General features: G+C 35.4%; 1 protein-coding gene across 3 annotated transcripts in view; it reads left to right on the plus strand.

Moving 5' to 3' along the window:
- The window catches only part of LOC131439265 (ecdysone-inducible protein E75), a 139,786-nt gene that overhangs the window by 91,396 nt on the left and 33,194 nt on the right, over positions 1 to 15,196 (plus strand). The gene's annotated exons all lie outside the window — the stretch shown is intronic.

Raw genomic sequence — 15,196 nt, forward strand, 5'->3', positions numbered from 1 at the left:
ATACAGCGGTTTGAAAAAAAATCTGGAAATTTTTATTTTTGTAACGTTTTATTTCATTTGTATCATTTATTTATACCTGGCCTTAACCTAGATTTTTGTAATGATTTTCGGATGGTTCTTTGAGTTTATTAAAATAAAGTTTTTTACCCGAAAATAATTTTATTAAAGATTTCTTATTGTTTATTAATATCTACAAACTTTATACTAGCATTACAATATGAAAATCGTGAAATTTCTATTTATCTACAGAAACTGGAATGAATGAATGCTATATTTGTGTTTCTTGAAAAGTAATTGCCTTTGAATATTGTTCATTAAGATGTTGCTTGGTATTTATACTTTATTGTACTTGCATAGGAAAATAAAATTTGTGTTAACAGTCCTCTCTTTCGCTTTTGAGCCCAAACAAATAGTTCCTTTGCATTTTTAATAGGATGTTCACGTTCCTTAGCAAGACTTGCCCTTGTAGCCATGCGTTTTATTGTTCTTCCTCAGACATCACATGGTTACTTACCATGCAATGTTGCGAAAAAGTGCCATTCAACATCAATATCAGACAAAACGAGAACATATTATATACGCGTTTCGCCTACGGCTATATTATTCAAGGGTTGCATAAATAGTGCAAACTTTGCGTCTGCTTAGCGGTTTAAGTTGAACTGCTAGGCACGAGATGGCAGTTCAATTTGAACTGCTTTAAGCATCAATATCATAGTTATTCTTATATTGGCAAAGACTGGAAAAGTTCTTTCTATTTTTATTTTAAGCTGCAGCTCCATCGGACACGAAATATATTTTTTTCACATGTAACTGTGTTTCTTATCGTATAAAATCAATCATTTTTTAGATGAATACCGTGACTCAAATCTTCGGAAATTTCGAAATGAAGTGGTCATTAGCCTTTTTGAACAGCTTAGCGTTTTCCGTCCTTCCTAATTGTTACTCGATGACGTTGATCAGACATTGGTCGGTTGGTTTTATCATTCTCGTAAAATTGCATAACGGTGTCCTTAACATTTTCATCTAGTCCACTGGTTACCCTCGATCTAATAGTAAAATGCACGCCGCTCTCATTCAGTAATCTTTATGCTTCCATTACCGTATATATTGTCGTATTAAATGTTTTATTTATTTTCTCGGCTGTCCATGACTTAGGCAGTACAGTTACGAGTTGGAATTGTTCAGACCTTGTTGAACCTTCACTGGAAAACTTTTCTTTGAGCTACTATATGTCTGCTAATGCTGTTCATTATCTCGTGATATTTCTCCATAATATATTTAACAGAACTAATTTTTGTTTTATTAATTTGGACAACGGCAATATTCGAGATTGATTCATTTAAAATATCAATGTTAACTTTTTGGTGTATTCAGAAACCTTTGAGTCTGTTGTCTCTATTGATGTTGCTGACGTCGCTTCTAATGTTTCCATACTGAGAACAATCATGATGGAATTGGTTGATTCTATGTGTTTCTGTTGTTGCTTGTATTGTTTCCTGAAATCTGAACATCCATACAAGCATCAAACACTGGGAAATATATTTTCTGATTCTTTACGAAAAATATAAATTGCCTTTCTTATATATTTCATGCATTCAAATATTAGCGAAAAAGATATCACAGAATGAATACTAGCTTTTGCTTAACAATTTATCAACTGTTTCAAGTAAATTTGCTTCTATGTTTAAAAGTTTCAAAAATCATTAAAAATAGTTACAAAATAAAAGTTTTCCGAAATTTTTTTCAAACTACTGTATCTCGAGAATTATAGCATATAGGAAAATTTTTATTAACATCTTTTTTACACTTAGCGTTCCTTAATAAAAAGTTTTTGAAAAATATAAAACAACATGTCAAAAAAATACATCTATTGAGATATTTAAATTTTAAGTGTTATTAAAAAAAGCAAAACAATGTTTTCAACAGTACACATTTTTTTACATAATTCTTATATAAACATTGCAGTAGATACCAAATCTATTGCACCCACCGCTTCTGGGATATATATTATCGAAAACTTTCATGGGATTTTTTTTTAGTTTAAAAAAAATCTGAGCAAATCAAGTCAGTAGTTCGCACAAGAAGCTGATAAAGAGTACCTGGCTGTAATAGTTAAATATGTTTCCTGAACAGGAACATTTTAGGGTTACTGAAAGAGAGATTTGAGCTATCGAAGTTCGCGAAAAAATATTTCGAGTAACGAGTTATCTCTTACAATGACTTGAATAGCGACATTTAAATCGAAACTGCAATCTCCTTTTCTAAAGCAGTAAAAGTGTTCACTCTTTAAGTTTTTATCTGCTGATTCTCTATTCACATCTAATAGATTGGATTGATCCTTTATTGTATTTAGCAATGATTTATTGAAAAGTTTTCCACACGTCCCGGGTTAGCGGTTCAATGCACAGGACGCTAGCCTCACTAGTAGCTAGTTGTCGTATGTTCGAGCCCCGACCTGGAAGGATTCTTAGTGTCAGTAGGATCCATAGTACTAGCCATGCATTGATTCAGTACACTAAGAATCGGCTGCGAAGTCTGTTGAAACAGAAAAGCCAAATTCCACAAAAGGAATGTAATGCCAAGACTTTGCTTTTCCACACGTCTATATAAACTTGTGATGAATACATTTGCTCTGAACTATTCTCAGATAGATTTTTAAATGGTATTAGATTTTTTAATATGCGACTCACATTTTCGACCTATTGAAAATGTTGATCTTACTGCCCACTAAAAATGAGCTAATGCTCATTGGTGGGTTGTATGAACCATTTTAGGAATCACTGATTAAGATTTTTGCTTTTTTCTATAAAATTGCTTTAGAATTGCTGAAAAACTGCCTTCAGATAGGAGCCTCGGAGAACCTGATGTTTAATTCCATTCAACTCAGCTCGACTATATCGGGAAATGCATGTGAAGTTTTATTTTTTCTCAAGAAGGCTGAAACCCGATTTCGACAATCTCAAGCTTGCTTGAAAGTTACTATCGAGTTTGAAGGGCAATTGGTAAACAAATCGATTTTTTTCTATCCGCACAATTTTCTTAAAAATGGCTCAATAGATCTCGACATAATTGGTCTCATTTGAAAGCTACAAAAAAAATCGAGTTTCGATGGATAATTAATGATACTTGTTCCGAAAATATTACAGAATAAAAGATATTGAAGAGCACTTTTGTGAAGTACACGAATCATTTTTTTATATCCCCGCACGAGTTGTTTTTTTTTTTATTGATGCTTAGGATTCGAGCATAGGTAACAGTCCGAGGGAGCCAAATCGAATTTATAGGGTGGTTAGGGAAGCAATTGGAACTTTGATTCGTTGATTTTAGTCTTAAATGTGATGAGGCGACTCATTGACTTGTAAAAACAAACTTAATTCGCTTATCTCAACATAAATGCATACCATGGTAAATTTGGCAAAGCAATGCCATCGAAAGCTTCCCCTAAGCCGTTTCAGTCCATTTCATGGTATTCATCCTGTTCTATGGCTTGACCTCTAGTTGAACCGATTTCAACAAGCTTAGACTCGTTTGAAAGCGTTTGATCAAGTTCGAAGATCTAATGACTGTCATTTCCGTTTCCTGTCACTTCCTCGTATATGGATGAACCAATTACTTCAGTAAGTGACCAATGGTCAAGTTCAAATGTATTATTTGTTTGAATAACTATTTATTGAAATATGAGTTAAAATTAAATGATTAAGATTTAAATTGGGTGTTCAGCCACAAGTGGTGACTTTTCAGCCCTATTATATACATGATTTGGTTATTACCATGAAGACATCATTTCTTCCGCAATTCTGAGATTTTTGTGTAGGGAAAATACTAAACCTACTTGTATTGCGTAATGGGGAAAAGGAACTTATATACTAACTTACTAACTAATACAGAGAGCGAATCGATTCAATTGAAAATTGCATCGATTTTTGTCGGAATTTGCTTATAATATTACATCCAATGGTTCTATAATTCTGAGTCTGTGTAACTCATTTGTACTAAACTAAAATAATTTCATGATTCACATGATTTGCAATGTGAGATCTGTATTCAAACCAATTAGCTCTATGATAGTTGAATACAGAACTAATTGAATTAATTATAGCTTCGTTGGAAAGTCTGAATGTTACAGGAAGATGATCTGAGTCAAAGTCAGCATGCGTAATCGGTTCACTACTAATGTGACTATGATCTGTTAGAACCAGATCAATTGTAGAAGGATTTTTCACGGAAGAGTAGCAAGTCGGATTACTGGGATAAAGAACTGTGAAGTAACCAGCTGAGAGTTGATTATGAAGCATTTTACCATTACTGTTATTTTGCCTACAATTCCACTGGACATGCTTAGCATTTAAGTCCCCTATTACGAAAAATTTCGGTCGATATCTTGTGAGTTTTTGCAAATCGCCTTTAAAGAAATTTAATTGTTCGCCGGTGCATTGGAATGGCAAATATGCTCCAGCGATGAAATAAATTCCATGAATGGTTTCAACTCCCAAGCTTTTAATAACTTTAGTATTGAAAGAAGGTAACATTTGATGTTTAAATTGCCGTTGGACAAAAATGGCAACTCCCATGATAACCCATTCCAGTAAACCTGTCAAATCGATGAACCACATAATGTGGATTGCTTTTCAATTTGACATTTGGTTTAAGAAATATTTCTGTCACAATGGCAATATGAATTTTGTGAACTTTGAGAAAATTATGAAATTCATCTTCACTCGATTTTAAAGGTCGAGCATTCCAATTTAAAATATTCAAATAATTATTTAACATCACCGTTAAATTCTAAATTTCTTGTTATATCATTTGCGAATTGCTATCCAACTTGAAATGCTTCAAAAAGTGATAAAATCGAATTGATTCGGATGATCATTTGAAAAAGTTGATCTTATAGGTAGATCATTTTATTTTCCGTTATATCGCCTAAATCGACTTCGTTTAAAGAAGCGAATGGCATTGAAGGAATATTGGTAGGTAGATGTCTACCTGTCACGCTAGTGTAACTGTCATTTGAAGAAGATGACGTGGCCGATCTAGCTATTAATAAATTATTTTCGTTAAAAGGCGAACTGGAAGGCGTTACTTTTTTTTGTTTGTTAGAAGAATTAAATGAATCAGGAAGAACTGTTACAAAAGCGTAACTGTCTTTAGAAGAAGATGATGACGTGGTCGATCTACCTGTCAATAAATTGTTTTCGTTAGAAGACGAATTGGAAGGCGTATCTGTTTTTTGTTTTACATTTGAAGAAATAAGCGCCTTAGAAGACTTAGGCGTGGCATTTGTGTCTTTTTTTTTATGTTCTGTAAATTTAATGTCGTTGATTTGACTTGTTGTTGTATAAGTAAACGAGCGTTCAATTTTTTTTACCTGACAGTACATTTCAAATAGTTGGATTTATGATTTCCATTATAATTAGAACATGAAAATCTATCAGTGGTTTCATTAATTGGACAGACGTCTTTCGAATGCGATTCACCACAATTCAAACACCGTATATCCATATCAAAAATATCACTAGAAGATTCTTCCAAATTGGACCTTTGATATAGGATTCTGCCAACTTCGTACTTTGGAATGGAATGATATTCGGATCAAATCCCAGTCGCTACCCACGTTTCCAATCGAACCTAGGACATTATATTAGCTGATTCGATGAAATTTTGTAGATATTTCATCTAACTTACTCGAGTACTTCTTTTAGAAAATATTTAGAAGCTAGATTCGTCACAAATTTACGTCAACTTACGTAATTTAAGACGAATTAGAGAGCGTCAGAAATGATACAATTTGGCAATTGATTTAACGCATGATTTCAGCATTCTAATATATTTTGAGGGTCGAAATATGTAAGTTTACGTGCCTGTATGGAACATTGTAAATAAATGAATACCGCGTTTATGATTTGTATCACATGTAAATTTCCTAATTTTTTACTGTGTGGGTATAATTTCGGTTTGGGTTGACGACAACTTTCGCACCATGCAACCTTCTAGCTCTGAATCATTTTCCTCTGGATTTTTGGTGGAACATGTGTATAACATCGATCCAACGCTGATTTGATCTTGTTTGGTCGATGTTGATTTAAATTCCACAATTGAATATTAGTCCGAAACCAGCGTCAAGCGACAAACCGATGTTGGCCGAAAATGATCGTTTTTTTACATTTTATAGAGCCTGGACCTGAAGTGAGTCTTTCCAAAAATATTTGTTCACATGTGGGCTCAATATTTCAGCTCAACTGAACAAAATCAGTAATATTGTATACATCCAATCCTTTAAGGAGTGTATATAATTAGTTTCGACAACAAAAATGTGTACTATGTGGAACACAAGGCAGAAAGTACAATAATTTTGTCCGACGAAGCATTTCGCAGTACGGAATTTTCAACATGAACGAACCCATCAGGTGCCTCAAATTCGTATCACCAGATATGCTCCCTTCAGATAAAATGGAACAGAAACATCGATATTTGTACCAGCTACAGTGACGGTCAAGGACGATGGCGTGAATAGTGGATCATTACCCCCCTTGTATACACCGGATAACATCGAGAGTAGGTTTTCCTGATGTATAGGATAACCTCAAGATTCAATAATAATACAAAAAAAAACAAAGACTTCTATCGAGAATGTGTTTTCGGTTACGTGAAGTTTACGTAAATGAGCCGCAATAAAAAAAAATAAATGACAAAAAGAGATCACAAACAAATTATAAAATACGAGTCTGAAGATACTGGTGTTGAGAATAGAAATGGGCAGTTTGCTCGCGATTGGTCCAAGAAAAAGAAAATTATTCATAGAACAGGTTTTTGTTTTTAAAGAATGGTAATATTTATTCTGTTTCAATGGAAAATATTTGACAAAATCGACAAACAAATCTACACAAAAGTTAGGTGAAGCTGTTTTCAACATATCGGGGTAGATTTATCTTAGAATTAAATAGATCGTGAAAACATGTCCTAGAACAGTATGATAGCCAGTAGTTATTTGTATATAATTAAGTAAATAAAATTTATAGGTATATAATTAATGAAATACAAATATAATTTAAATAAATTTATATAATAAAATTTTATTAAAAAAATATGTAGGGGGTAATTTTGATTATGGGGAGGAAAGTAATATGTTTATGAATTCAATAATTAAATTATTCATTATTTTATTTATATGTATATAATTAATAGTTAGCCAGTAGTTATTCTTATCCATACGGCTAATGTTTGAACTTTTTTGTTGTTGTACTAAAGTCTGAGTCATTCGAGGAAATCATTGGGTATTCGCGTAAGCATTGGATGTGTTATTGACAAATAATTTCAAAGCATGGTTTTCGTGATACAATCGCACCAAAATGCAAATGATAAAAAAAACACAGTTTGTCGAACGAAATTTCTGGTTAAAAACTCGATACGATTCGACTGGGTGCGACAAAGTAGGCGCCGATATTCGATGGTACTCGTTTACTTAGAAGATCTGGTCTGCTTATATCAGAGGTCTGGTCTGCTTATATCAGAGCACGTAGCAAATATTGGAGCAAATAAAAACCTTGGTATTACATTTCCTGTGTGCATCACATGTCTGGTGCTACGATTCTTCTGACACTAAGAATCCTTCCAGGCCGGGACTCGAACATACAACACATGACTTGTAAGAGCATTGCCTCTTATATGTTTCATGCGCTTCTGGGAATAACGCTATTCTGTTTCACTGAGCGATTTCAGTTTGTTTTCCTGCAGAACAATGTATATTTGGGGTAGTTAAGTAAGTTGTTTCTTCTTTAATTTAAATAAAGAAAAAAATAGTTTTTTATATGCCCCACATTGACAGTAGAAGAAATATCACAGTCTTTGACTTTTATGTTAGGACTACTTAAAACCGCCTACTACACCATCATCACGGTAAACTAGTTGTCTGACATAACGAAACCCCAGACGAGCCATTTTCATAATTTTGACTCCAATTCGTCATCGTCCAATTTACGATCGCATCGAGCGCACACAGTTGTCTTATTTTCTATGCTCGCGACATCCATAATAGGATGACGAAGTTTATGCGTGTGTGTCTGTGTTTGAGTTTGAGTTTGAGTGCGATTTAGGTCTTGGACGGACAATCGCAAACTAGCCCAAGCATAGTTTGCGCCAATCGAAAGATTGTGCGCGAGTGGTACTTTTTCGTCACTCGCATTTTTGACTCGATAGTCTCAACCCCAACGTTGTAGGTTGTTTTTTTTTTCGTTTCTCCGTTTGTTTCTTCATCATCATCATCATCATCATCTTAGGTTGATCTCCTTCGAACTGTCCGCGGTTCATCATTGCCGCTGCTGATTGCTGTTTTTTTTTGTGAATTCCTCTCACTTTCCTCACGCTGCACGGTCTAACCGAACAACGCGCGTTCCCTATTCTGTGAACAAATTCACTGTGAGAGCAACGCATAGGCTCTACCCTCTCTGTTTCTCCCATCAAACAGCGAGCAACTGGCCGTGCTGAATCATACTGACTAGCAGCCGCCGCCAGTCAACCAGCCAAACCAAGTCAGTCGATTCAGCTCCCCGCCGACCAAGCAACCGACCGACCTACCGAACTCACCCAGAGTCTCTTGGTCTCTCGAACGGAGCCGGGGTAGATGACCAAAAATTAGGTCACGAAAAAACCTACCAACACTGTGGTACATTCCGAGGGCATACCCACACACCATCATAATAGAAGACCAGCGTCAAACTAAACAAGCAAACGCCAAGCATGGCACGAGGTCTGATGGTTGTTTTTTTTTCTCTCTTTTCGAAACGTGCAACCCCGTTCCGTTTTCGAACGATGATGGCCGCGCGTTAATGTTTTTGAATTGCATTGTATCTGTGAAAGTCATAGCATAGCAAACCATGGCAACACCGTTGTCGTCGTTGTGATCGTCGTCGTCGTCGTGTGTGTGAGAGAAGTGTTGCGCCGTTTCATTGGATGTCGAGGTATAGCTACTTGGATTCGGATCGGTTGATGGGTGGGTGGTTGGTTGGCTGGTTGGCTGGGTTGTCTTGGATGGTTGCTTACAACTGGGTAGTTGGTACCCTATAAAACTCAGAACCGATACTGTCGTAGTGCGAGCAATATACGGTCTACGGTGGTAAACAGCGTCGAGGGCTTCAAATGTGGAGCAGTGGGTGGATGGGTGTAAGGTTGGTAGTTGAGTGCTGGGTTGGTGAGGCGACTCGGCAACGGCGACGGCAATGACAGGTCGTTGAACTGTGCGCCTTGCTTTTGCATCGCAGTAGCCTTTATTGGAGGGTAGATAGGAGAATAAAAAGCGTGAACCGCAGTCGGAGTAGCAGCGCAGAGTTTACTAGAAAGGATGAGGTTTGGGCTCTGTAGATCGAAATATATGGCGAGAATCGAAGGTCGAAACGGGGATAGCGTGATGAGCAGCATCGAGTTGCATAACTAGGGCACGCATCTTCAACGCATTGTTATGGGACGATTGGTAGTTTGGACGAAAGTTTTACCTGGTTTTAACGAAAATCTTACATCCTTAACAGCATGTGATTTAGAATTATGTTTGTGGTCATTGTTGGTTGGTTTTTAATTAATTTATTCATTCAAGGTAGTGAAATTTTTATTCTCCAGAATGTGTTAAATAGTTAGATAAGTATAATCTTTTGGAAAAGCTATCTGATTGCATAGATGAGAATGTATACGTAGTTGTATTCGCATGTCATATTTTCAATCGGATTTCCGCGTTAGATACTGATCAATTTTTATAAAAAAATAACTCTCATCGTATCATATCATAAATCGTATTCCCAAAGTTCAAAACAAAAGTAGGGGAACAGAGGAAGCAAAAACGAAATTTTTAAAAACAAAATCTATCGGGAGGAATGTAACGGGGACACAATGTCTTAGTCATTCGTGATTAATGTTGTCTCCTTTATTGATTGAGTATTACTACTTTTGACTATTTATTCTCACACTAGTTTCATTATTTTTTAGTTATAGGCATAATTTGTAAAGCTATTCATCTTTTTCTGCCTTTTTTCTTCAACTCAAAGTAGTCTTTACTGTTTTATCTTTTGATTTAATTTACGCAAACCAGAAAAATATTTTGTATCGTTGTTTGTCAAACTTCACTTCAATAATACACACAAAAGAAAACTACGAAGATAAAAGTTAAAACTGAGTACTTCTTTCTAATTGGAAAAATAAAAATCTTTCAAATGGGATGAAAGCAGCGAAGTTTAAAAAAATGGGGAGATTTTAAATAAAGCCTGTTTTAATCCACGTAATAATGTAATGATGCCTTTCTCATAATACTCATAACAACTGTGGAATTGGCAAAAACAACTGTTCATAGAATAGAAATATGAATGTTTTTTCTTACTTATTCTAACAAACTCTACGAATCCCGTTCACTGACTGGGAGTACGATGCGGTGTATAAGTGCTGCTCTAAAAAACGTCTAATTTCAATATGCTGTTTGATACGTATAGTTAAAAGTTTGGTCGAAACAGTTATTTTGAGTGATAGTGCAAGTGTGGCGCCCCGAAATTCAACGATATTAACCGATCGAAGCGCCCTCTTCATATCATTGTCGGTGTTATCAGATTTCTATGGAATGTGTGATGATTTGCAGGTTAATCGTGCACGGTTAAAAATCCATTGCCGGTACCATGAATATAAACCATGAAATCATGAATAATGTCTATCATGAATAATAAGGCATGATTTCATGACATGTTAACAGCAATACGAATAGGAGAAGAAGGATACTGGTGAGATCGTTCCTTAGAGATATTTTATATTTTTCTTACTTATAGTGCCTTATTATATTTCTCCTGAGTATCGAAAATCAGCTTTTGTTGAGATCATATTGTTTACCAAAACATATCCGGATCTCTTCCCCTCCCTACTAACACATCTCCTACCCCGTGATGGTCGTGTAGATACAGTGGACCACGCGGTCTCAAGAAACAACGAGTATCGGACTAACATTCCTTCCTTTTCCTCAGTAAACAGCCTTTGATCGTAGCCGGCGTCGTTATTGATCATTTAATGAAAAGTTAGGAGTGAGTGGCGATCTACTTAAGCTCAGCTCAAACTCTACAAATCCTGTTTACCCTGTAGTTCCGGAACCGGAAGTAGTAACAAATTCAGGAATTCCGTATGAAACTGTAGGACTTTTCCTTTGAACCTATAAGTTTGTGAAAATCGATTTGGCCATATTTAGGAAAAGTTTTTTTTTTGCAGTTCCAATTCTTCCGAAACCGGATTTGTATAACAGGAGTAGCCGACGTTGTTTGTTTGCCAGCACCAAATATGACCTCCAAATTGGAACGGTTTTGAACCTAGTTAAACCTATACCTACTATCTCGTACTCTATTTCGATTGAACCAATTTAACGAAATCTAACAAACCAAGCGAACCTACGTTTCTGTTACTTCTGCATATGCAAGTTAAGGTCATCAGCATGAATCAGCAGCACAGAACCACTGCACTGTATCGTTCTTCGTGTTATGCTGGTTAATGCACAAACAATCCAAATCAAAGAGAAACATTTTGAATAGAATACCACAGTATAATATATGAGAACGGCATCATTATACCACTAGGTGGATTAAAACAGGTTTTCAAATAAATTTCAATACATTGACATTCTCTTATTCTTTCGGTCACACTTATCATAAAATAGCTATAATTTTCATCAACCGCAGCACCGTCTTTTACCACTATCACACACTAGTAGCAGACATCCGTAGCCGTTCCATTCTTTATAGCGTGTACGAAATAGAACAAAGCACGCATCATTCGTTTTGTGTTTGCTTCTTCCACATTGCACGTACCGGTGTTTTATTGTCATTCTATACGGCGATTTGAAAACTTTGACACTCATCGCTCTGTAACTGCGGAACCGGAGGTCGGATCCGGATGAAATTTCAAAGTAGATTTAAAGATAATATGGGCTTTAATTCAAATCAAGATTTGTGAAAATCGAAGTGAGTTCTATTTTTGAGTTTATATTTACCACTTTCGGTGCTTCCGGAAAAGGAAAATGGTACCAGTATGGCCAAATTAAGTTTTTATGCCCAAAAACTAACAAGCTCTGCAAACTAGAAGAATTCATCAGACAGTTTTATGGGATTTGTAACTGTTTTTGGCCATTGTTCGTGAAAAGCAGTAAACAAACAAGAGAAAAAGCTTATAAGAGCAAATAAGCAAACTCAGGGCCAAATCTCGAATTTTCCATCTTTTTCAGTCCAATCCACACTATTAATGAAACAAGAGGATTTGTTGACGTGAATTCGTCTTTCTTTTCAAAATCCACTCTGTACAAGAATAGGCAGAGCTTGATCATCAATATCTCTTTTTGTGTTTAACGCAGCAACATAACTTTTTCTCCATAGCATCGAGAATATGTTCAGTAATTTATGATAAAATTTTTAGTAGCAAGGATAACCACAAATAACACAAAATTTAACTTTAATCAGTATTTATCTATTACGTTTCTCTAAACCGGGAACTCAAACATGAAATGTAATCAACTCATCTCCTTGAATGATCCTATAATTAATTTAATTGTTGAAAACAATATCCGAAAAAGAGTGAAACCAAAGATTTTCTTTTCGGATGAGAGCGAATGAAGAGAAACACTTGTAGTCTGATGGGACTCGATCCCGTAGTTAGCTCCTATCCGGGGAAATCGTTTTGCCGGGGAAATTTTCTACGCTGCATATGAAAACTAGGTTATACAGTTACAATTCCGCAAATGAAGCATTGTAAGTTTGCAAAGATCACACAATCAATCAACTAACAGGTCGGCTGAAAAGTTCGTATCGTTTCTATGAGAGGGCGTCACTAGAATTAAATCCATACTATTTTCAGTTAGTACCAACCTTCAAAAGATACGTGTATAAATTTGACAGCTGTCTGATTATTAGTTTGTGAGATATTGCATTTTGAGTGTAGCTACTTTTGTTATTGTGAAAAAAATGGAAAAAAGGAATTTCGTGTGTTGATGAAACACTACTTTTTGATGAAAAAAGTGGCTTGATGAGTGTTATCCAGACTCTGCACCGGGCGAAGCAACAATTCGTAAGTGGTTTGCAAAATTTCGTACTGGTCATATGAGCACCGAAGACGATGAACGCAGTGGACGTCCAAAAGAGGCTGTTACCGATGAAAACGTGAAAAAAATCCACAAAATGATTTTCAATGACCGTAAAGTGAAGTTGATCGAGATAGCTCACATCCTAAAGATATCAAAGGAACGTGTTGGACATATTATTCACGAATATTTGGATATGAGAAAGCTTTGTGCAAAATGGGTGCCGCGTGAGCTCACAATCGATCAAAAACAACAACGAGTTGATGATTCTGAGCAGTGTTTGGAGCTGTTATATCGAAATAAAACCGATTTTTTTCGTCGATATATAACAATGGACGAAACATGGCTTCATCACTTCACTCCGAAATTCCCACTTAACACATGAAATTCCTTTTTTTTCCAGTTTTTTTCACAATAACAAAAGTAGCTACACTCAAAATGCAATATCTCACAAACTAATAATCAGACAGCTGTCAAATTTATACACGTATCTTTTGAAGGTTGGTACTAACTGAAAATGGTATGGATTTAATTCTAGTGGCGCCCTCTCATAGAAACGATACGAACTTTTCAGCCGAACTGTTAGTATATACGATTATCGATTTTCGGAAGTGTGAGACGATTGGACCGATTTTGATCAAACTAGTTTGCAAATCAAAGGTGTTCTCGTGAGTCTGAACGCTATTGAATGTTTTTAATGTAGGTTACGGTCACAATTGACCTACTAAATAAAATATGAACTAGATGCCAAACTGTAATAGCTATCCAACAAGCCATAGATTGTTAAAATCCGTCCATTTTCAACGGATATATCGATAGTTTTGTGTAAGCGACTTTCTTCCCTATTCTAGGAGATTTTAGCGCTGCATGATCAAGCGATGTATGGAAGCAAAGTGAAACAAGATTCTCAATACTTTTGTATGCAATTGTTTCTACTCACCTAAACGACTGTGTACAGCACCCTTTTTCATGACATTTTGCCTCATTTCGATTTAGAACGGTTTTACATTTCTTTGGTAACATAATCGTATGAATATGACATATTAGTAAGATGACAGTATTTTCAAATTCAAAATAATTTCATGATTATATTGATTTGAACTGCTTACAGCAATAATTACTTTAAAAACAAAACTTCTTACACCCATATACCATTCGAATTTTATTTTGCTGCGACTTCTGGTGTCGGAGTTACAAGATAATATAAGTGAAAATAATGTCACTCTTTTTACTCGTAGATGGCTGAGCCGATTTCCTCCGTCTTAGATTCAAATGCAAAGTCTTATTTCCTGCTTTTTCATCACATCCGACTTCCAGTTCCGGTTGTATCTCCGTTAAAATGTCAATTTCACAAAATTTATCATAACCAAATAGGCTTATTTCAGGTATACCGGTATACGGTTTTCGATCCCGGAAGTTACACGTTCCGAAATTACTGAAATTAGTGAGCTAACAATTATTGATTGGGAAAAAAATGTTTCGAATAATGAATTGAAGATATCGAATGGGTGAATAATAGGCATTGATCTGGAGTGTGGAAATTTTCCATCAATGATCAAACGAATGAATCAAATAAAACACTTCGAAACGGGTACATTTGTCTAATTATTTGATTCGTTGTTCTTATGTTACTCGAACGAAACTTTGACTGAGTTAGGTTTAAGTTCGGAGTGAGTTGATCTGAGCTCAAAATTGATACGTTTTATTATGCTAATCTACAACTGTACGGATCAAGGACTATTTTATAGAAAAATATAGCAGTTTTTGGGTTTTTTCTTGTTTTATAAATACTAGCGAAATCTATGGTTAGTCTATCTAACTAAACCGATAAAATTCAAAACTTACGAATGATCAAACATTCAAAACTTACGAATGATCAAACACATAGATTTTTATTTTCCATAATTACAATTCGTTTGTTTGTTTTTAAATTAGACGACAGTTATGCAATTTTGATTCCACTCAAATAATCACTTCACAACTTTCAACGATTTCGCACTAGCTTCTCAATCGAATTAGGATTTGAATCGATCATAGCAATCGTCGGCCCAGAAGCAAATTGGAAAATACATTTTTACAACTTTCGGTTCTCTGGTGCGTACCCGAAAAGGTATG

The sequence above is a fragment of the Malaya genurostris genome, chromosome 3 (genome assembly GCF_030247185.1).
Source record: "Malaya genurostris strain Urasoe2022 chromosome 3, Malgen_1.1, whole genome shotgun sequence".
Lineage (NCBI taxonomy): Eukaryota > Metazoa > Arthropoda > Insecta > Diptera > Culicidae > Malaya > Malaya genurostris.